Source organism: Oryctolagus cuniculus, chromosome 5 (assembly GCF_964237555.1).
Source record: "Oryctolagus cuniculus chromosome 5, mOryCun1.1, whole genome shotgun sequence".
In the NCBI taxonomy this organism is placed as follows: domain Eukaryota; kingdom Metazoa; phylum Chordata; class Mammalia; order Lagomorpha; family Leporidae; genus Oryctolagus; species Oryctolagus cuniculus.
In genome coordinates, this window is record NC_091436.1 from 82,213,866 (window position 1) to 82,237,707 (window position 23,842).

The 23,842-nt window shown below is 48.8% G+C and overlaps 1 protein-coding gene across 1 annotated transcript in view; it reads left to right on the forward strand.

Annotated features, from left to right (window-relative positions):
• Positions 1 to 224: 224 nt before the first annotated feature.
• Positions 225 to 23,842, forward strand: part of BACH2 (BTB domain and CNC homolog 2) — a 396,258-nt gene continuing 372,640 nt past the window's right edge. Inside the window, exon 1 of the mRNA XM_070073780.1 lies at positions 225 to 620. The gene's annotated coding sequence lies outside the window, so the exon portion shown is untranslated. The remainder of the gene's footprint in view (positions 621 to 23,842) is intronic.

Below are 23,842 nucleotides of genomic sequence, written 5' to 3' on the forward strand. Positions count from 1 at the left end.
GCCGCACAAAGCGGGGAGCTCGGCGCGCCCCCTCCCGCGAGCCGGCGGAGCGCGCGCCCGCCCCCGCCCCCGGAGCGCCATTCGCGGAGCGGCTTACGCTAGTCGCCGGGCGTACGGCGCCCCAGCGGCCGGGGAGGTGCGCTGCCCGGCTCCCGTAAAGTTATTGTGAATGGGGAGCGGGTGACGTCAGCGCCGAATGTCAACAATGTAGCGATTGAGAGTGTGGGCGTTCCAGGGAGAGCGCAAGCCGCGCGGCACGGAGCAAACACCGCCGAGCCGCCGCCGCCGCAGCAGCCGCCGCCGCCGCCGCCGCACAGCACAGCAGCGGCCGTGCACGCCCGGCTGCGGTCGCACCAGCGCTCCCGCTCCCGCCGCCGCGCCCTCGCCGCCCGCTCCCGCCGCCGCCCCGCTCTCGCCCTCTCCCTGGCCGCTTCTCGCCCCTCCCCTCCCCCTTCCCGGCGCACTCGGGGGCTGGGAACGAGCTGCCATGTGATGCGCGTCCCCTCTGCGAGCCTTCGGTGACCCCCCGAACCGCCCACCGCGCCGGCTGCTGGGACGGGGCTCGGGCCGGGCAGACGTGGGGACGAGGAGGCGGAAAGGACGCGAAGTTCTCCGGCGAGGTGAGTCCCCGGCCCCGGCGGGGCGGCGGGCGAGCATGCAGGGGGAACGGGTGCGCGGGGCAGGCGGGGAGGCGTGGGGAAGCGGAGCCGCGGCCGCCCTGCCCAGCGCCCCGCGCGCAGCCGCCCGCCCCGCGCCCTCCCGCTTTTATGGCATTTTCTAGGAACGGGAAGCGGGTGGGCGCCGCGGCGAACGGGCGCTCTGCCGCCTGGCTGTTTACGGCGGGCGAGGCGGCATTGTATTTTGCTCGCGTCGACGGGTGTTTTGGAACAGCAGGGGGAGGAGGAGCAGAGGGTAATAAGTCAGGCGCGGGAGGGCGGGTGGAGCGAAGCGCGCGGCCGCGGGAGCTGCCGCAGCTGTCAGACCCACGGCCCTGCCCCGGCCGGGCCAAGCCTGTGCCGCCCGGCCCCCCGGCCCGCGAGACCCGCGCCCAGCCGGGCTGCCGCCTCCCGGTCCGCGCCGCCGCTCCTTTGCGCTCAGCTGTCAGCCGCTGCCGGTGGCCCAGACCGCAGCCGCTGGCGGGAGATCCAAGCCCAAGTTTAGGCTCCCAGGAAAGGGGCAGGTTGGGGGCTTCGCGGCGCACACCTGAGTGGAATCTCTGCCTCCCGGGTTGTCGGAATGCGTCCCGCGGAGCTTAAACCTGGGGCTCGAGGCTCCTGCAGGGAAGCCTCGCACCTCCCTCTCCCGGGGTACTGCACGAAGCCTACGTGCAACGCACGCACACAGCCCCGGAGCTCCACCTGGGAATGTCGGTCGGGGAGACCCCGGCTCTCCAAATCGAGGCGCGCCGTGGGTCTCGGTTCTAGCTGCCTGTGCGGCCGGGCACTCTGGACAGGGCGGCGGGCGGCGCTCACGGGCTACCCCAGCTGCCCGCGAGCCGGGGACTCCAACTAGCATCTCGACCGCCTCGATCTGGATGGGGATTTGCAAGAACTCGGGCCGGGCCGGGCCGGGCCGGGCGCACGTGTCTGCCTCGGGGCTTGTGGCGCGCGGGTTGTCCCGCACCCTCTCGCTTGCAGGCGAGTTGGACAACTTGGAGGGGGGCGGAGTTCCCCGGGCGGCTAGTGTCCCGGCTGGTTTTGTCTGTGGCCCTCCTGGCCACTGCCGTCGCCGCGACCCGTGGCCGCCGGGGAACGAGGAGTCGAGGGCGCCCCCACCGCGAGACAGAGCCGCAGACGCCCCGCGGGCGCGCGGGTGGGGAGGCGCGGCGTCCCCCGGTGTTCACCTTCGCTGTCTGGTGCTACAGTCTCTCACTCTGTGAAGTTCATCTGTTGAGCGTATTTAACTAAAAAGGGTAATTACTTTAGATAAAAATCCTTTCCTGCCTGGTGGGAACCTTGGCGGAGATGATGCCTAATGAGATATTTTGCTTTTGTCTGTTTAGAGTAAAATTAGAGATGTTAACTCTGATAACGGTTTTCTCAGATCATTAAAATGTAACATGTAGGAAGGGCATGTTGGCTGCGAAGGCTGTGGCTGACGTGCTGAGCGTGGAGGGCTGCCACTCTCGTGGAGGGAAGGGGCGTCTCGCTTCAAATGGGAGCCCGCCCCACCCTCAGTCTCTAGCAGCTCGCAAGGGAAACGGCGTTTTTTTTTTTTTTTTTTTCATTCTTGCAGGTAATAATAAGCGTGAGTCAAAATGACATCTTGTTAGAATTAGTCTTTAGTCTGTAAGAGAGATTGCTAAATTACAGTGTTGCGTTCAGACTGCTCCAGTGAAAGGTCTGTCAGCATTTCCATTATAAATTCAGTTTTTCAGGAGTTTATAATTTCACCACAAAACTTTGAGTGGCTGCAATGTGTTTTTCCCTTCCAGGGTTCTGGTTTAAAAAAAAAAAAACACATGCATTGGCTACCCACCTCTGTCCTATTTGCTGTTGTTGAGACTTGAACATCTTTCAGATGGCACAGGGATTGGGGGGTGGGGAGGGATGGAGAAGAAGTGGGTCCCAGAAGTGGTTAAAAAAAAAAAAGCAACCATGGAATAAAGTAGTTTTGCTAGAATGTAACTTTATGTGTGCAGAGTAGTGTTTCCATTCTGGATTTTGGAAGGCTTCAGATTTGCTGTTTGGTGATCATACGTGTGTTGGGTGAATTCTGTCTATTCTGCAGGTAGACTGACATGCCAGTTGGGATCACAAGGAGAAACACTCTCCTCGTGTGTGTGTGTGTGTGTATGTGTGTGTCTGAACTCAAAATTTTTGAACACTCCTAGCAGTTACTTTTCAGTCCTTTTTACGTTGCATGCCAGGATCTGCCCTAGAGAAGAAGGGGTGAGGCAGAAAGGGAGGAGGTAGTGGAGACCCCCCTGATTCCCCTTCAATATTGCCAGAGCCTGAGAGGAAGCTATGTATTCGCTGGCTGTTGAATTATGCCCTTCGACTGGGTATCGCCCAGCAGTTCCCTTCCAGGTGCTCACCTCTGGCTGCTGGGTGAGGGGCTGAACTATTTGCACACTGCCTTGAAATTCCCTGGATGAAAGGCAGAGAATGAGTGCAAAGTATTGTTCCTCAGATATGGAATTTAATGATCCATTACAGTTCATCAGGAAAATGCACTTTGCAGTGATGGTAGGAAGCATTTCCACCTGATAGAGGGTAATAATAACTGCTTAAAAGTAGCTTCAGATTATAGATGAGACAATTAACTCTAGCCATGTGCTCTTCAATTTGTTGCAATTCATTTTGTGATCAAAGTGAGCCTCAGAGAGCCAGATGGTCAGGTTCATGTTCAAATCTCTCTCCTCGGCCAGCCCTTCACTTCTGGGCCCACTGTCTGCACAGCCGCGGGGACTGAGTCATTCATTAGCGCTTGGGAGCTGTTCTTTAGCATTTGTAATCTAGGCTCCCAGGATGCCAACAAAAGGGTTCGGGCCAATCTGCATTGTTGAGAGCAGTTTAATTTTACTTGGATTAACTGTCACTTTGGTGGCCAGTGTGGATCCAGCTTTCAGAAGGAGAGAGACCTTGGTGGCACTCTGGCTTTGCTGTGGGCAGCTCCACTTGTTTCTGACCCTTGGATTTCAGTGGGGAGGAGGACGTCTGGTATCTTTTGCATGCTGGCCTGATTGTTGAATGGACGAGCACATATTGGAGTGCATCAACACCTTCCTGTTTGTGGAGGGGGTGAGGAGCAGGACCTGCTTCCTGGGCATACCACCTGTGCAGTTACCCTGCTACCCCCACCCCACCCCGAGGACTTCACACATGGTTTAAGCTTCCGCTGTTGTCTTCTTGAAATCTTTAATAACTCTTGAACACGGGTTCACCACGCCCTACAAATGGTGTGGTCCTGGTGAGGAGGGGGTGCATGCTGGAGCCGCGGGCGACCACTGCTGTGTCTCAGCTCGCTGTTGTCGACTGTTGCCGGGCAGGAGTTGGTGGGAATGCTGGCTTTGTGTGGCCACATGGTCTAGTTTGTCCAAGGGAAGCTGGATTTGGGGATTCCTAGGTGGAGTCTGCTAATTTTTAAAGGCTTGAATTAAGAAAAAAAAACTTGAATGAGAGCACATCTAAGCGCTAGTGCTGGCCTGGTGGCCACCCGAAATGTCTTACCTTTCAAATTTCAGTATTTAATTATTTTCTGAAGACCTGGCACATATTGGGTGATCTGTGAGTGTGCAACAAAGAAATGGTTGCCACTGTTAGAACAACTGAAATGTTTAAAATATATATATATATATCAGATGACGTTAGCACTGAGTCTGGCTCAGGGATTGGCAACTTTCTTTTCAACAGAGAATTCAACATAAAAGGCCAAATAATTAGTAGCAGAGGTACAGTGTAGTCCTCCGCAGGTAGATAATTCATTGTTTTTGAGCCCTCTGCCCTCTGCTCAGTGTTGTTAGTGCCCAGATGGGGTAGCATGGCTCTTTAAGGCCTGGAGACCTCCATGGGAGTTTGGCATTTGGAAAGACCCACTAAAATGATGAACTTGACTTGTTGAATGCTCTTGGTGTGCCAGTGGCAGGGCTCACTACTTTCCCTGGGCATACCTCTTTGGCTCCTCAAAGTGACTCTGGGAAGTAGGCATTGTGCCCATGCTATGAAGCTGGAAGGTTCCGATCTTAATGTCAGAATGAACTGCATCTCAATGCAATGTGTTTTCTTGATGGTCTAAAGATTATTTCCCCATCCTGTATACACTCACACACTATACCCCTGAGTCAGCCATGGGCGTGGCATAGGACTGTAGCATGTAGATAATACGGCCCCTACTCTCAGAATAGGGAACAATACAGACGGAACATGCAGGATGGAATGTATTTGACAAAATCTGCAATGTAGACAACAGCGTACATCTGCCTCCCGCTCTGCTTTCCCTGTCTGGATGCTGAAGAAGCTCCAATGACATATGACCCTAATAGAGGTATTTGAAGTTCAGAAGTCAGGGCTGGGTGCAAAAATTCGAATTTCTTTGGTAAACCAGATAAGCAGCTTTGTGCAGAGCTGGAGCCGTGTTGGGGGAAAGCAGCGCACAGCCCTGGGATTGAGGGAAACAGCTCCGCATTGTCAGTGACAATGTATGACCCTTGGCTGTCTCGGCTTTCAGTTTCATGTCAATATTTACAAATTGTTCCAGTCCAAATTGAAACCTGTTGTGACCATAACCTTTCCTCAACTCCTTAAGATTGCCCAAGATGTAACTCACCCTGTGTTTGGGTCTGGAATGATATGTAATAGACAAGTGGTGCTGGCTTCCTTTGTCAATTCAAGGTTTCCGCATTTTTGTTAATTTCCAATACAGTCCACCTGAAGCTGAAAGGCACTCTTCCTATCAGCATTCAGCTCAGCTGCCTCAAAGCTGGAAGCATCCTGGCGTCCTTTTCAAGGGCCCTTTCATTTCTGAAGAATATGTAAATCCAGCCTCCTCCTCCTGCTAGTGGCACTACTTCAAAAATCAGGCAGGAATTTCGCCTTTGTTTTTCCAAAATAATAAACCTCCGCAATCTGAAAGCCTTTTCACTTGCATTGATGCCTGGCATTGGCACTGGGCTCAGCCCAAGTGCCTCGGTCTCCCCCAGTGACCGCCTCAGCCCCCGATGCCCCAGCACATTCCCCGGCTTCTCTTTCCTTTTGTTCCCGAGCCTGATCATGAATTGTCCTTTAGTTCTGAGACGTGTCATTTCTCCTCCCTGACCTTTTTTTTTGTTCCTTTCCTGAAGGCTGTAGGACAGGCTGCTGCCGCTGTGCTGCGAGCCGCGTGGGCTCGGCGCTCCCTCCCGGGCTGTGTCACCTTTCATCTCTCCTTCCCCAAGCAGCCGCATCCCGCACCCCTTGTTATTCTCACCAGTCCCTAGGGTCCCTGGCATGCACACAGACTCCCAGGGAGTTTCAGAAGGAAGCTCTCTTGAGTTTCCAGGGCCCACTGGAGTCCTGCACTGTGGTCTTTTGGTCCCTCTTCCCCGTTGTCCTTCCGCCCGGGGTTGGGATGTGCATTGAGTCTAATCCACAGAAAGCTGGGGTCCTCACACTTGGGAGAGAGGAACAATTCCTGTTGTTCCACAGGTAGAGAGCAAAGCGTGCCTGCTCAGCAACTTTCCTTCCCATGCAGTGCCCGGGTGTCTGCCGGTCGTTATTTTCTGCCCGTCCCGTAGGCTAGTACAGGGTGGGCCCGTTGTCCGGAAACACCGTTCATAGAGGCAGATAGATGGCTCCTTCACTCCTCAAGTGCATGTATGCCCAGTGTCTCCGGTGTGGCCGGCATCGTGTTAGACGTCCTTGGTGCTAGTGGGGAGCAGGTTCAGCCCTGGGCCCCGCCCTCAGTGGGAAGCAAGACACCAGTCATTTAGGAACAGATACCTGCTTCCCGGACGGAGGAGTGTTCCAAGTGTGAGAGCGCGCCGTGGGAGGATTTGACCTGATGGGGAGGTTGGAGAAGCCCCCCTAAGGGAATTGTGGGGTGAACTAACTGTGGTCCAGGCCAGTCTGAAACTCAGGGCCTTCTGATCCTGTTAGTCCACTGCTGTCTTTGGCCCTTTACTGCACAGACCGCGATATAACACCTGGGGCCATTTTGGCAAAAGGTGATTTCCCGTGTACAGAGTCCAGAATTGATTTATTTACCAGTGCTTCCAGAACCTGATAAAAACAGAACGAATGGCCAAGAGTTGACGTTCACTTCCATATAGGTTAGGGTTCTTACTCTGAGCACAGTTAGGGGCGTTTTGGCGACACTTGATTGGTCAGATTCTAGGTGGACGGTCCCTCTGGGTCGTCTGAAGTGCCTAGGACCTGTGCAGGGATCTGCAGTGAATGTGAGTCCGGCTTCCGTCTGAAACCTCTGGCTGCCCTGGAGCAGGCGGTTTGCGTCCTCTGCACACCGTCTTGGAGGCACTGTCTCGGAATGCTGATGGTGTCCATTTGCAGCAAGTTTTATTATACGGTATGTTAGAACCCCAGAATTTCCTTTGTCTTTGGTGATAGCTAAGCTGTGTGGAGACCTTCCTAGATGCTCTGCTTACACTAACACATGCAGTCCTCGTGACACCCGGAGCTGAGTGTCTCGGTGGCAGAAAGCGTAGCACGGATGTCACTCAGCTAATGAATGGGTGGCAGAGCTGGAACTGGATGCTGGCTGTCTGGCGCCAGGGCCAGCTCTCTTAGCTACCCACTACGCCCCTCTTTCTGTCTCTCTCCTTTACTTCTTCATTTGAAGTCGGAACCGTCCTCCGTAGTTCTCAGGAGTGGAAACGTGGGCCGGCTCACGCTGGAATATTGGGTGTCTTGTGGACATCTGTTTGAAGACTACAATTGAAAAGAATTCCCGAGGGAACCTGAGGGAGTGCATCTCACACGACTCATGAACAAATTGCATTCCGCAGATCTTAGCTCCCCTTTAGGGGTCAGAGGAAAACACGACGGCATGGAAAGGCAAAAGAACTGTCTTGGGCCATGAGAGAGCCCTGGCTCTGTCCTCAGAGTTTACCTGTGGCTCACCCCTCCACCTTGCTGTTAGGGAAGAATTTGTTTTTTACCTTTTTTTTTTTCTTCTTTTTGGTGGGGTAGAGAAAGGAGATCATCCCTCTAATAAGTATTCTGCTGGAGAAGAATTTCATTCAGAATCAACTTCATGAGAGTCCCTAATTAGACATGTTAGCTACCAGCAACAGATAAATGCAGGCAACCTTTGTTCTCATGCTGGTCAGTTTCAGGAAGAGATTAGCTTGCCAGATGAGCATGTTGCAACCCTGGCACTGAGTGGTGAATGGTTTTCACCGACTCAGCTTGGCCGTCGGTTTGGGGTGACCCCCAGCCACCCTGGGTTTGCAGGGTCACTCTTCAGAATGCTGGCTCAGCTCTGCCGGGGCAGTCACCCTAGCTGCCGCCTGTAGTCAAGAGGCACTATTCCTGGGAGCGGCTTGAACGCTCGGCTCAGGAAATGATCAACAGTATGAATGTACTGTGCTGCTTTTTCAGCATTTAGTTCAAATTCTGGAGATGGCTAAATGGGGAGACGCTTCGAGTGTCAGTGTTGGAGGTTGTAAGTGATTAAAAAAATCAACTCGATGAATCTGTGCATAAAGATGTCTATGCAAACAATGATGAGCTTCAATCGAAGCTGCTGATTTAGTGTGAGAATTACTTGCATTGATTTGTAGACTCTCTCTATGGGTTCTGGATTCCATATTATGCAAATGAATAAGCCCCGAAAAGTCAAACTGGAAAAAATGAAAATTAACTCTGAACGACATTAGCAAGAGGGAAACGTCGACATAGTTTGAGTTAGCTCTTCCTGTTCGTCCACCTCCCCGGCAAGGTCAGTGTCACGGCTGATGGCTTCTATCTTGATTATAAACAAGCGGGGCAGGGTGTACGTAGCTCTCCCAGCACCCTCTTTCTGTCTTTGCTCTTTGGCTTTGTTCCCTGGTGCTTTTTGGCCACCCAGTTCCCCTATCTGGTCCCTGGAGTTCCACCTCAGGGAAGGGTTTTATGAACAGGTTTTGCTCAGATATCGGTAACTGTGAGCACACCCAGTGCATGTCTTGTCTTAGGCATCCGCGCATTAATAAGAAACAAAGCCCTGAAGATGAGGTTGCTAGCATTTGCCACACTGGTAACCTGGTGATGGAAGTACATTTCTGAATGAAGAAAAACCTCTTCATAAACCTCACCCTGGACAGAGAATACAGGGAAGCCAATTAAAGGATACAGACAGAGTAGACCCAAAATGCAGAGGGTTTAATACTGCAGTTGTCAGCAAGCCTCATTGCCCTTTGCCGGGCACTGGGTTTGATCACATAAACCTATGTGGTGGGTTGGGTGGTGGTTGACATTAACCAAGCTACCAGGGGCAGGCATGTGGTCCGTGATGAGGAACTTTTGTCAGTCAGTAGTAGTGAGACCAACATTCTCTTATCCCCTTGAATATTGAATCTTAGAAGAAAAAGAGAAAAAAAGCACTGACTCCAATCTCACCTACCCTCTCTGCCTTCCAGTTTCATTCATAAAAATTGAATTGGTAAGTGTATTCCCAGATTGGTATGTCCCATACTCTTGGGGTGGTGGTGGTGACATCCGGATGTGAGGGGAGTTGACTGGTGAAGCCGTGCTCATTTTAGTAGAGTTGCTGCCTGGTAAAAGCTGGCGGTGAAGAGTCTGGATATGCCCTCCGGGCCACCCCTCCCCCACCACAAACTGCTCCAGCAACCATGCTATGCTGAGTTGATGGCGCCATCTAGTGTCTGTGTGTGGAACTGTTCCGCTGGCCTCGGTGTCCCTCCTCTGCTGTGGGTCAGCCTGAGCAGGTGCCTGAGGGGGGGGGGGGGAGCTTTCTCTAGAACTGCTCTGTCTCCTGAGGACCTGGCTCCAGCTCCGACTCTTCCTGTATCTGCCCAGCTGAGTTAGGCCTCTGTCTTCCTTTCTCCCAGACTTCATTTCCTTCCACTTTGTAGCTCTTTCTCCACCTTATTTTTTTTCTTCTTCTAATTGTTGAGCACTGTTTTTGGAGGAAAAACATTAGGACTCAACAGTCGGAAGTGTAAAAATGTTTCTGAGGATATGGTGTGCTAACCTAGGAGAAAGCCATGCACTGCAGAACGAGATTAATCCCAGAAGCCGTATCAGAGAGCTGGGGTGAGACTGAGGATGAAGTCCAGTAGTGTCAAGTAGAGCACTTTGGCCCCACGTCCTGCTCCGGCTGGGCGGCTCCTCAAGGGCACTCGAGAGTGTTTCTTTTTGTCGGTTTTGGAATGATCCTTACACTGTCATTTTCTGTTCTTTAAATCACAGATCTAACTCCCCACCCAGGGTTTAAACTCGAGAGTGTTTTCACGGGCATCTAGGAGTGCTGTCTCACTAGCACCGCACCATGCCTATGGCAGAGTGCGCCCTGAGTGCCAGGCAGCTGGGTTTCCCGTGGCCTTTTGAATCCTGTATTAAACGAGAGAAGAGAGAGGGGGAAGAAAAAGCACGCTGGGCAAACTCTAGCAAGGGATTATTGCCCGGTGTGCATGGGATCTGAATTAGTGCACAGGTCTGAGTCTCCCACATTAAACAACACATTGAAAATTTCCACTTAGGTTAAGCGTCTTGATGTTGTGGGTTTGAAAGTAAGTCCCCTCTGAAAAACAGGAACTGTGCTTGTCTGTTACGAGTTCTGTGGTCGGTATGGCGGCTATTTTGATTTTTCAGAAGGGGAGGAAAACCAGTTAAATCTAGTTAAAATTAAAACCAGTTAAAATTAACCGGCTCCCGAGATTTGAATGCAGCTGTTGCACACATGGCAACACAGAGAGTAAGTTGTTTGTTTATTGCCGGTATTAATTATCACTCGCCGTTCCTTCTGGTTGAGCAGTGGCATCCATTTTTGTATTGTGGGTCTGACCTTGGAAAACAGGAACTGCAGGGGTAGAGAGGTTCCCATTAGCTCGTTTGCATGTACCCTTGTTTTTGTTTTTGCTGGGTAGGTGTGTGCACCTTAAGTATGCAAGAGTCATTTAGCATGTCAGCAGTCTCCTTCCACAAGCGCGTGCTGACTCATGCAGCTGTTCAGCGCTCAGCTGACCGCACTGTAAGCTGCCCACGGTACCAGCGCCGCCCTGGGAGAGCGCCGGGGCGGCTCGCTGCTGAGAGGTTCTTCGCAGATGCCTGGACGCTGTTGAGCTGTGTGCCCTTCTCTCTCCAGGAGCCAAACCCAGCCTTCAGCTTGCAGGGTAGAAAAATTGGACTGATTTCTACCCGTGCCGCTCAAAGCGTCGCAGCGTTTCTGGAAATGCCTTAGGAAAACTGATTTTTGTTTCATTTCCTTTTCTGGGGGAAACCTTTCTTGGAGCAACGGAAACCTGACCCACTTCTCCGCACCCTCATCACCAACCCCCACCCCAGGGCAGCAGGGTGCCCCCAGTAGAGCTCAGGCAGCAGAGGGAGTGAGAGTCACTTGCCTGGCGTGCCTTCTCGTGGCTCAAGTCCCTGTGCGATGACAGCTTTTGTTTATATGCACTGTGTGTTATTGAGGTGAAAACAAAACACCTGACCCTAGGTCATTGTCAAGCCAGCATGTATTTTCAGAGATGGTTTCACTGTTTGTTTTCGGAGGTCGGTTTTGCTTATTTTCATCGGAAAGTATGAAATGGTGCCGTTCTCTGAGGTTTTGGCATTCACTTCCTCTGGTGTAGACCGAAGTCGATCGGATCATCCTCAGCTCTCCTGAAGAGGAGGATTAAGGGCAGATGTGCCTGGGACTGGACAGCTGCACACAGCCTGGAGGAGCTCGGCTCCCGGCACCTCTCTGACCAGTAACGAACACGTAGCCCCAGTGCCTGTGCAACACCATGGGGATGGAGCTCCTGGTTTCCGCCCATACGAATGACTCATCAGTATCAATAGAATTGTGACTTCTAATAATAACCCCATGCAAGACCTTCAAAACATGTGGTTTTAGCCTCGCTCTCAGTGAAAGGTTGGAAAATATTAGTTGGAGCTTTCTTAAAGAATTCTGGTCTCTTGGTTTTATGAGAGTCCATCGGTGTGCCGATGGCCCCCCGCTGACTCTCCGTCACTGCCTCTGGTTCCCTTGTGATGCAGGGACGCAGTGGGGGCCATGTCTTCCTGTAGCAGCAGCCCCCCATCAGGGCTGTGCTTTGAGGGAAATGTGGCAGAAAAGCCAGCCTTCCCTGCACGCAGAAAGGAAATCACCCATAGAGCCTGCAGTCCCCCGAGCCGCTGGCCGCCTACACAGCGCCAACTGTGCAGGGCTGCGGTGGTGCCCAGTAGCCTCGCCGGCCGGTGAGTCACTGTCAGAGGATTCCAAGAGGAAGGTTAGCAGAAAACACGAGTCAGAGGAGACAGCAGAGTGGGGACGCACGGGAAGATGGCGGATGGGGGCACTGCTGTGCTTCACACTTCCCAGGGAGTTCAAGTGTATGTTCGTGCTTCTGCAGCTTATTTGTTAACATGTGTCCATGCGATGGGGGATTCTTCTCGTGTAGCTCTGGTTTGTTTTCCCTTGCAATCTGTCGGAGATCCTGCCCTCAGCTCAGTGCCACAGTGGTCTCACCCACACCCCTTGACTTTTTGCATTCTGTAGGTTGAACAACTGCATTTCCATACTGTCAGACCAAGAGGCAGATTGTTTCGTTTCTTCTTCTTCTTCTCTCCAAAGACTTGCCCCTGGGGCACGCTGCCTTCACTTTGTCATCTGTGTGTTGGCTGCGGAAGCCAGAGGCTTTTGTGCTTCCTGGCTACTTTGAGGTTTGATCTGGGAAATAAATCCTCGAAAGGGAAGCTGACCGTTGGAATTTTCTGAGTTGCACTGTTGGGTCCACCTTGCCTCTTGGCCATGCCATCTGAGATCGTTTTTTTTTTTTTGTCTCCATGTCACCATGGTCTCAGCATTTTGGATCTTTGAGCATAGATCCTTCTTGCTTCTCTGCTCTTTTTTTTTTTTCTTTTTTAAGATTTATTTATTTATTTGAAGGCAGAGTTACAGAGAGGCAGAGAGAGAGAGAGAGAGAGGTCTTCCATCCAATGGTTCACTCCCCAGATGGTCGCAATGGCTGGAGCTGTGCCAATCCAAAGCCAGGAGCCAGGAGCTTCTTCCAGGTCTCCCACGTAGGTGCAGGAGCCCAAGGCCTAGGGCCATCTTCCACTGCTTTCCCAGGCCATTGCAGAGAGCTGGATCAGAAGTGGAGCAGCTGGGACTTGAACTGGCACCCATATGGGATGCCGGCACTGCAGCTGGCAGCTCTACCTGCCATGCCACAACACCGGCCCCTTCTCTGCTCTTTTCTCCTTTGGCTCAGTGTGGGATTCCCCGTGCCTGGAACAGCGTTGGGCACTAAGAGGCACGCTCAGAGGTGGCCTGTTGAGTGAGTGAGTGTCCTCCACGACTCTGCCGCTGTAACAATCATCCGTGACATCTTGCTGCCCACAGAACAGTCAGTGCTCCCCAGTGCAGCATTTATATATGTGATGCTCAGTCTCACTGATAATCAAACACATAGGTCAAAATTGTAATAACTTACCGTGGCATACCTTCTGGATTGGCACAGATGAAAATATCTGGTTATACTTTGTGTTGGTTTGCATGTGGATGAATAGGAGTTCTTGTATACAACTGGTAGGAGTACAACTTGGCACAGTAACACTGGAAAAGAGTTTATTATCTAATCAAGTTGCACCTGTAGGTAACTTTATAATTCAACAATCTTACTCAAAGGTACATATCCAACAACAACTCTTCCCTGTGTATTTAAGAAACACAGACAAAAATGTTCAAACAGCTGTGTTCATAAGAAAAAAACTGGGAGTGGGTATTTGGTATAGTGGATGGCCTGGATTGAGTTCCTGGCTCCTGGCTTCAACCTAACTCAGCCCAGGCTGTTGTTGGCATTTGGGGAAGTAACCAGTAGATGAAGATTGATTCATATTCTCTCTCTCTCTCTCTCTCTCTCTCTCTCTCTCACACACACACACACACACACACATTCTCCCCCTTTCCCCCTTACCTGCCTCACCCCCCTCAATTTTCAAATAAACAAAATAATTAACTTAAAAAATGGAACAGAAACTAAAAGCAAGCCAACTACTCATCAACATTATGTTAAATCAACACATTTTACTGTACTTATGCACTGGGATACTATTTGGCAGTGCGTAATAGCTTTGAAAACCAAGTACGGGAGGGTGCAGAGAGGCGGCATTGCTTGGTGGTTAGGAACAAAGATTGTGTCTGGGTTCAGTTTTGCCACTTAGGGTGTGATCCTGGGCAAACTTCTTAACTTCACTGTACCTCGTGGTTCTCATCTGTACGTCGGGGACAATGACACGGTCTACCTGATAGAGCTGTTAGAATTAAATGAGTTAGTATCCGTGACGTGCTTAAGAGAGGGGCATGTAGTGAGTTCTATGTGTATGTGAGACAAAGAGACGTGCGACAGAATGGGTGAATCTTACTATGGAATGAAAGACCAAGACACAGAATGATCTGTGTGGAATGATTGTATTCATGTGAAGTGTGAAAGCAGGCAAAACTAAAGATAATGTTAGGAATACATACATAGGTGGTAAAACAAGAAAGGAAATTCTAGGAGTAATGGTCATAGAACGAGTCTAATGGTTACCCGCAGAGCTGGTGGGTGGAATGTGCTGGGCAGGTGGCTCACTGGGGCCTTCTGAGTTCCTGCCAGTGTTTTATCTCTCAGCCTGGCGAGTGGTCCCAAGGATGTTCTTTTCTATAATTATTATTGCTAAGTGTGTTTGTGTATATTTGGGTATGTGATCTGCTAGATACATTTATGATCTATAAATTTTTAAAATATTTATTTTTTATTTGAAAGGCAGAGTTACAGAGAGGCAGACAGAGAGAAGAGAGAGATCTTTCATCCATTGTTCACTCCCCAAATGGCTGCAACAGCCAGAGCTGGGCCAATCCGGAGCCAGGAGCCAGCACCTTCCTCTGGGTCTCCCACGTGGGTGCAGGGGCCCAAGGACTTGGACCATCTTCTACTGATTTCCCAGGGCATAGCAGAGAGCTGGATCGGAAGTGGAGCAGCTGGGACTCAAATCAGTACCCATATAGGATGCTGGCCCTGCAGGCAGTGGCTTTCCCCACTACGCCAAGCTCTGGCCCTTGATCTGTAAATTTTTATGAGGATCTGTATGAGTCATTTTCTGAAAATATTCCTGATTTGGTCGTTTATTTTAAAAATTTGACATTACCTTGGAGAATGCCACACCCAAAGCAACAAGATGACATTAAACAGGTATAACTGTAAATTCCTACATTTGAGTTTAAAGAAAATGGAGTTGTCTGTGTGCAGAATGTGGAGCACCTGCTTGGTGCCTGTTCTTCCACAGCACTGTGCACCTGCAGTGCAGTGAGGCCCTCACAGAAGGTGACAGCTCCTTGGGGCTGTGTTAGGCTCAGGGGACTTAGCGGTCTCACCCACCCCTTCTCATGTCTGCTTGCCCCGGGTGTGGAATACGACGCCTGGTCCCCAGGGATTTGTTAAAAGGCAGATGTTGGCCACATCTGTGATCAAGATGTTGAGAAGTCTGGAAGCTGCTAGTTCTTAGAGTAGCCGAAGGAAGCAGGGATGGTCCATGGAGAGCAGCTGTCAGGAGAGGATGTAACGTTTTTGTGGTCCTGCAGGTCATATCCCTGTCATGTCTACCCACGGAGGCAGCCCTCAGCCCCTGCTCACTGGAGAGGCGCAAGCAGAGGCTGTGGGGCCTCCCACGGGCTTGGCTGGAGCGTGGCTGGAGCTTGGCTCCCCAGTGCCTGTCCCCGCCAGCAGCTTGGTGGCACCTGGAGCTTGTTAGCAATGCAGCCTCAGGCCCACCCCACACCTCCTGAGTCAGAGCCTGCTGTTGGTCAGGATCTCCCTGAGGATGGACACACACACATGCACACACACACACACACACATACACACACATATGTTGCAGACACATTGGGATAAACGTCTTTAGGCTCCCTCATGATTTTTAAGATTTAATGATTTTTAGTAGAATACATAAACAACTGAAAATCACCAGTTCATGTAGAAATATCATTATTAATTTAAAACACCTGGGTATGCTGTTGTGTACCTGAAGCCAAATAAGAATTTGTTGCTGGATTAATTTCAAATAGATTTGTGCATTTTCACCCAAAAGTAAAAGTTAGGTTTTTATGTATTTGGGCTACTATTAGAATAAAAATCCAGCAGTCTTTTTTTTTTTAATTTTTCTTCTTAAGGTAGTGTACTAGATTATTTAAAATTTATTTGAAAGATTTATTTATTTATTCAAAAGTCCAGAGTTACAGAGAGACAGAGAGAGATAGAGAGAGAGAGAGAGATCTTCCATCCACTGGTTCACTCCCCAAATTGCCACAACGGCCTGGAGCTGTGCTGATCCAGAGCCAGGAGCCAGGAGCTTTTTCCAGGTCTCTCACATGGGTGGCTGGGGCCCAAGTACTTGGGCCTTCTTCCTCTGCCTTCCCAGGCCATAGCAGAGAACTGGATCAGAAGTGGAGCCCCCAGGAATCAAACCATTGCCCATATGGGGTGCCGGTGCTTCAGATGGCAGCTTAACCTACTGTGCCACAGTGCTGGTTCACAGAGGGAGAGAAAGAGATTGAGAGAGATCTTCCATTTTCTGGTTCATTCCCCAAATTCCTGAAATAGCCAGGACCGGTTCAGGTCAAAGCCAGCAGCCCGGAAGTCAACCCAGGTTTCCATGTGGGTGGAAGGACTCAAATACCTGGGCTGTTACCTGCCGCCTCCCGGAGTGCACGTGCATGGGAGCCTGGATTGGAAGAGGAGCCAGGGTTCCTTCCAGGCACTCCTGACACCGGATGGGGCGGCCAGAAGGCCAGTTTAACTGCTGCACCATACACCAGCCTCTAGATTCTTGCTTCACAGTTCTCTGCTAACATCTTCAGCTTTTTTGTGCTGTATTCATGAACCATTCCAAAGTACATTATGGTTCTGAATACCTGTTAAGAATACTCAAGGCCGGCGCTGCGGCTCAGTAGGCTAATCCTCCACCTAGCGGCACTGGCACACCGGGCTCTAGTCCCGGTCGGGGCGCCGGATTCTGTCCCGGTTGCCCCTCTTCCAGGCCAGCTCTCTGCTGTGGTCAGGGAGTGCAGTGGAGGATGGCCCAAGTGCTTGGGCCCTGCACCCCATGGGAGACCAGGAGAAGCACTTGGCTCCTGCCTTCGGATCAGCGCTGTGCGCCGGCCGCAGCGCGCCAGCCATGGCGGCCATCGGAGGGTGAACCAACGGCAAAAGGAAGAGCTTTCTCTCTGTCACTCTCTCTCACTATCCACTCTGCCTGTCAAAAAAAAAAATAATAATAATAATAATAAAATACTCAAGAGACCTAAATAATAATAACATCTCATAAGACAATGTCTCCACATTTAGCACATTTTTTTCTTGTACTTATTCCATATTTTGACCTTCTGGAAAACTTTGTGATAATTCTGCACTTTCAGATTCTAGATCTGAGATTAGGCCAGTAAAAAAGTCTTATCTTTCCCCCTCAAAAGACTGTGACTAACTTAAGCCAATCTCTTTTTTTTCCCCCTTAAATATTTTACTAATTATAATTTCAGCAACTGAGGAGATTCTACTGGAATCCATGATTCATTTAATCTTCTCTCTTCATGTAATTAGTCATTTTTTCTTGTGATGTCCACAGTAGAAACTAATCCTTAACATGATCGTCATAAAATTCCAAAATAAAAACTTCTTAAATGACTTAAAATCAGATGTAAAATATGCTTCACTGCTTGGTAAAAATGAATGGAGAAAATTTCTCATGAATGGAAGATATTCTTTAAGGCTGTGTCCCCATGAGTTACTTGGTTTGAGCACATATTTCCAGATCTGTTTTCTTGTGGCACATAGGACAAAGAAACTACTGTGCCAGTTGGCTTGGGTGATAGTTGGTGTATGTTTGTTGTCTAGATAAGATGCAGCGGAGGACTTTATATAATGCTAAAGTACTGTAGACATTTTAATAACTTGTACATGATAACGAGGTTTAATTTTAGTTTGCCAGTGACTTTCCCCCGTTATGGGACTGATTTTCAAGAAACTTCAATTCTGCCTGAACGCAATTCTTCAGGTTTATCATTTCTTGATCCATGAATGATTGTGAACAAATGCCACCTCTTGCCACCATGTTTTAACTGGCTAGCAGTTGGGAGGCTGGGCCTTTTATACCAGATTCTTGCTTGCCCATTCCCTTCACTGTGGATTTATGACAGCACTTCCTGGGGCAGAGCCCCAGGCTAGTCGCTCTGATTAGGACATAAGCAGAATAACACAGTCCCAGTGATTATATGGTTGAGTTTTGTCCTAAGAAAAGAATTTTACAAATTTATGCACTTTACGTAATTTATAAATTTAATTTTAGAAATCATAGCAGCCTACCACATTTTAGATTATTAAGTTTAGATTACATAATCACCATTTTTAGATTGTTAAATCACCATTTTAAATAGTAGGTTGGCAGATACTATGAGACTGATGTTGAAGGCAACAACTGTAAGAAATGCTTTTGCTTGAAATATATTCTTCAGCTTCCAAGAGCAAGATACAGGAAGAGCACCACAAATCCCTATGGGATTGTTAGATCTTAAATTTTTTTCAGAGTGGATGGAAAACACGTAGTCCAGCGTGGGCTCTCATCTCCCTGTCCGCCGTGGTGGCCACCTACCAACCACGTGTGGCTTTTGAGCACTTGAAGTACGGCTAATCCAAGCAGAGATGTCCTGTGAAATACACGTCAGATTTCCAAGATTTTATACACAAAAAAGATACAAAACATTTTCTTCATGATTCTTATTGTATTGATGACAGGTTCAAATGACAGTATTTTGCATATATAGCTTAAGAAATACTAAGGTTAGTTCCACTTGTTTCTTTTTCCCTTTTGAATGTGGCTCCTGGAAATTTATGCAAGCATGTATGTGCCTCCCCTTACATTTCCATATCACGGTGCTGGTCTACACTGCAGAGCCCACAGAGAAAAGAAGGTCAGTACTTGACAGAGAATTCTAGTTGTGACATGCCACTGGCCAAATGCACTTCACTCAGGAAAGAAGCCCCAGCCTGCACCTTAGCCGTGCGTTTAGACATGGCGTGCTTTCCTGAACCCCCAGCAAGAGCCCTGGGTGGCAAGCACTTAGTAGTTACAACATATAAGGTATTGAGGGGATTAAAATAAATATCACACACAGGGCCTTGCCCTTTGGGAAGACACATACAGTTCCCTGGGGGAGGTAAGCGGCGAACATGTAACTGGTTAAATCACGACTTGACGGCTCAGCGATCCAAGACTCTTGCACTAAATGAGAATTGCTTCAGAGGAAGGAAAAGGCCTCATAGCTTGGAAGGCTGTCCCCACCATAGGGGCTTGCCTTGACCAGGCACTGAATTGGGAATAGGATTTCAATGGGTGAGAAGCAGGGGAGGGGGGAACAATAATGCAAGGTGAGTGAGAAAGAGAAGTAAATACTGAGCCAGAGCATTGAAGATTGTTGGGGTGAGAAGCATCCATCTGGTGCACTTAGTACTCAGCTTTCTTTATTCTTTATTTATTTATTTTGAGATTTCTTTATTTGTTTGAAAGGCAAAGTCGGAGAGGGAGATAGTTGGAAAGAGAGAGATCTTCCATCTGCTGGTTTACTCTCCAGGGCTGTGCCAGGGTGAAGCCAGGAGCCTCAAACTCCATCTTGATCTCCCGCGTTGGGTGACAGGGGCCTGAACACTTGGCCCGTTTTCTGCTGCTTTCCCAGGTGCGTTAGCACAGAGCTGGATGGGAAATGGAGGTCTTGGGACTCGGACCAGTGCTCGTTGCACCGCAACACCAGCCCTGGGATGCAGCTTTAATCTTGGACATCATCTTGTGTGTCATGATGCTTTTCCCAAGTTTCTGTTAATAAAACTTTCCCAGTGTTTCAAATTGTTGATTCAAGGAGGGGTGCTTTAAGTTGGGTGGAACAAATGCTGTATGCCTTTGATCATTAGGAAGCCTTCAAATACCAAATTGGTAGCACTGTATTACCAGTTACATGTATACTTATGTTTGTATCCAACCCTAAAACTTTAAATTCTTGGAAAAGTACAGTGTTACTGTTTCAGGCACTAGTGGTCATCATTTGCAAATCCGCATTTGGTCATTCAGTCTTTGCTACTGGCTGCATTTTGAATAAGTGGAAGCCAGAGAAGTTAAAGTTGAGTAATTAATGGTAAAACCTGGAATTTGAACCCAGTTCTTAAGCTTAGTATCTGAGCCACTCTAATTTTCACACCTGTAAATCTGTTTTTCCGAGAGAAGCTAATTGTATTTACCTTTTTATTTGAAGGAGAATACATAGATAAAAGAATGCATATCACATACATTCATCATACTGATGGAGTTTTCACAAATCAAGGCACAGAACACTATTAGTATTCCAGAAATTCTTCATGCTCCCTTGCAGGAACCACCCCACCCATGATAACTGCTTCTCTGACTTTTAAAAGAATAACTGTTTCTGTTTTTGAACTTTATATACATGGGTATTTAGCATATACTATTTTGCATGCCTTCTTTCAATTGATATGGTTGTGAAATTTATTCAGATTGTTGTGTGATGGTTGATCTTTGTTCTCCATTGTACACAGTATCCCACTGTGTGACTGTACTATTGTTTATTCATCTTTGTAGCTTTCAGTTTGGCGCCATCATGAATAGCACTTTTTGGAACCTTCTAGAAGGTACCTTTGGGTGAACACAACATATTCATTTGTGCTGGGCATAAACGTAGGAGTGGAATTACAAAAGCATTAAATTGTCTTGTTAATGAGGCTGGAATTTGACTTTGTGGTAATCTTTGGAAGAAAAGAAAGAAAAACTCAAGCTGTGGATCTCTTAAATACTGTATCAGGTTTCCCTCATGGTTATACTGTTTTCTCCTGGAGGAGTTCTAGCAGGTGCTAGTGAGGAGTGAGTTGAGGTTGCTGCCTGTACAGTCATTATGCTGGGCTGTGAGTAAGGGGTGAGGAGTGGAGGGCTGTGCGTACTAGGGAGCGGCGATGGCAGGAAATGACATTTCCAAATCTGTGATGAAAGCTCCAGTTCGCAAAATTTTACTGGTGTTTCCTCCCTCGCTTGTTCACTCACTTGCTTCGGGTAGTCTGCAGGCGATCGGATTTGCATTCTTGTAAAGAAGGCAATTGCAGATGCCATAGCCTGCTTTTGGAAGACACGCCAAAGACAGCTGTTTCTCGCCAGAGGCGTCCAAAATGAAGCCAGCACGCAGGGTTTGCCAGAGCCTCTCTGGAGCATCTTCACACTAGTGGTGACCCTTTGGAGGAGTACATTTTACACTCGTCCTGAGTCTTAACAAGCACTGTGGAACTCAGCTGGGCTGGGCGGAGGAAGGAGGCCTCTGCTTTCTGTGTGTCCTGACTCAGGATGGCCCTAGGCGGGTTACATGGGAAGTGGGAATGTGAGGATACACGCTCCGGTAGTTTCTTTGGTCTCAGTGGACAAAGAATATTATTAGTGGTAAATCATGATTCTGCAAGAAACCAGGAGGTTCCTTTAGGATGGGCTCTTACAGACTAAATGTTGTGTACACATACAACGTGTGGCCAAATTTTGAGCTTACTCAATTTTTCTTCTCATTTAAAATTAAATATAAAGTAATTAAATATAAATTAAATTAAAGTAAGAGGAGAATATAAAGTGAGAGCGTCCCAAGACAGGGAGTGGGGGAAACCACATTATTTTCAAGTTATATTTGAAAAGCAGGTGTGTTCTCTCCCAATGTACACTGCAGGTGCATTTTAATTGAGCTTCTTAAAATGGTGATAAAAATTACTCAAGTGGAACAAAGCAAGGGTTTAAAAATGACTTGTAAACATTTGTTCTTCTTTTCTTTTCTTTTTTTTTTTTTTCCTGTTTTCTCTCCCCTGGACTTCTGTATGTGTCTGAAGCATTCCCCCTCAAAGGACACTGTTCCAAGCATGTGAGTTACATTTATTCAATAAAAAAAGAGCCAGCCTTTTCATTTGTAGGACAATGTCGGTTCAGAGGGCCATGGGTCTCTCCTTTGTCCACTTGGATTTGAAAGCAGAGAATGGTCCTCTCTGCTTTTGGAGCCGTTGGCATATTTCCATTTGTGGAGGCAGAAGAACGGACCCCGAGGGGCTCCGCAGCGTGTTTGCTGCTAGCTCTTATTTGATACCAGCATTGGCGACGTGGGAGGCTGGCGAAGCAGGGGTGTGTAGGTGTGAGTTTAGAGGGGTCTCCCCTCGGCAGAGCTTAGTGCAGGATCTGAATAACACAGGTTCCCCATCACGAGTGGAAGATCTTTCCCCTTTCACACCGATGCTTGTGATACAGTTGTGTACGTCGGCTGACTGTGTGTGCGCACTTTGCGGCTGCTGAGATGCGACTGGAAAGTGTGTGTGGGGGTGTCTGCTTCCTCTGAGGCTGCTACAGGTGGTCAGGTGGGGGCGGCCATGACAAAGGTACAGCCCCCCACTTCCGCCAGCTTGTCTTGTGAGTCCCGTCACCCCCTCCCCCTCCAACCTGAGTCGTCCTGCAGCCCGATTCTCTCCTTGACTCTGTATCTTTGCTGCTTCCTATTACGCCTGTTGAAGGCTTATGACTAAGGTTGTGGTTAAAAATTCCCTTTTTAGGTATGAAACATCCTTCAGGTTATTTTGTGTTGCCATTTCTTTCTTTCCTTCCTTTCTTCTTCTTTTTTTTTTTTTCTGCGTGGACTTTCTGGATTTTATAAAAGCAAATCTTAAAAAAAATGATCAAAAAAAAAAGAAAAAAAATGATCAAAGTTAAGTAAAGGTTAGGTGGATAATATATTCTCTCATTAGAGCAAGAATAAAATAAGTTTATGTTCTTGGCAGGTGGAGCATGTTAAAATGCATTTGATGATGGAAGCACTGCCAGTTATTTAGAAGAGATATGGAAAAGCCCATTTCAGAATGGTGTCATAGGACCATTAGACCTGGAAAGGGATTCATTTATTTGGTCTTCACCTCCAAGTCTTTCACATTTCTGCCTGGTTCTGTCCTTGGAGCTGGGGGAAAGGTGAGCTGCTCTTAGAGGTTTACGGTATCACTGGCGGGGAGTGACATTTTTGCCCGATGATGATGTTCTATGTTCTTAACTCAATCTTTGAAGAAACCTTAAAAAAAAAAAAAAAGATTTATTTATTTGAAAGTCAGAGTTGAGAGAGAAAGAGATCTTCCATCTGCTGGTTCACTCCCCAAATGGCTGTAATGTCCAGGGCTGGGCCAGACTGCAGCCAGGAGCCAGAAGCTTCATCCGGGTCTCCCACATGGATGCAGGGGCCCAAGCACTTGGGCTGTCTTCTGCTGCTTTTCCCAGGCCTTTAGCAAGGAGCTGGATGGGATGTGGAACCAATGCTGGCATCACAAGTGGCAGCTTTTACCCGCTAGGCCACACCGCGGACCCTGAGGAAGCCTTGTAAGTGAGATGATATCATTAACTCTTTCAGAAAAAGAAGCTGGGTTTCTGAGATGTGGGGGCCGCCATGGGAAAAAGCTTGAACACCAGTGTTCAGAGTGTGGCTGCCTTCTACATGAAGCCGTTTATTTATTTATTTGAAAGATTTATGTATGTATTTGAAAGGCAAAGTGACAGAGATGGGGAAGAGAAAGAGAGCGATCCATTTGCTGGTTCATTCCCCAAATGGCTGCAATAGCTGGAGATGGGCCAGACTGAAGCCAGGAGCCAGGAACTTCATCTGGAACCCAAGAACTTAGGCCTCGTCCACTGTGTCCCAGGCACATTAGCAGGGAATTGGGTCAGGTAGTGGGACTCAAAATCAGTGCTCCAGTACAGGGTGCAGGTGTCCCAGGAAGTGGCTTAACTTTCTGTGTCACAACCCCAAACCCCCTATACTTAGTAATTAAAGAACAAGTTGAGGACTGGTGTCTGGCCTTGGGATTGAGCTGCCTGCATCCTACATCTGAGGTCCTGGGTCTGAGTCCTGGCTCTGCTCTTGATTCCAGCTTCTGGAAGTGTGCTCCCGGAAGGCACTGGTGATGACTCAAGTAGTTGGGTCTCTGCCACCCCTATGGGATACCTGGATAGAGTTCTTAGCTCCTGGCCTCATCCTGGCCATCGAGGGCATTTGGGGAGTGAACCAGCAGATGAGAGCTCTCTGTCTCTCTGCCTTTCAAATAAACAAATACGTACATACAATAATTTTTAAAAGATTTGGAGGCCTCTAGTAAGCATTATAGAAA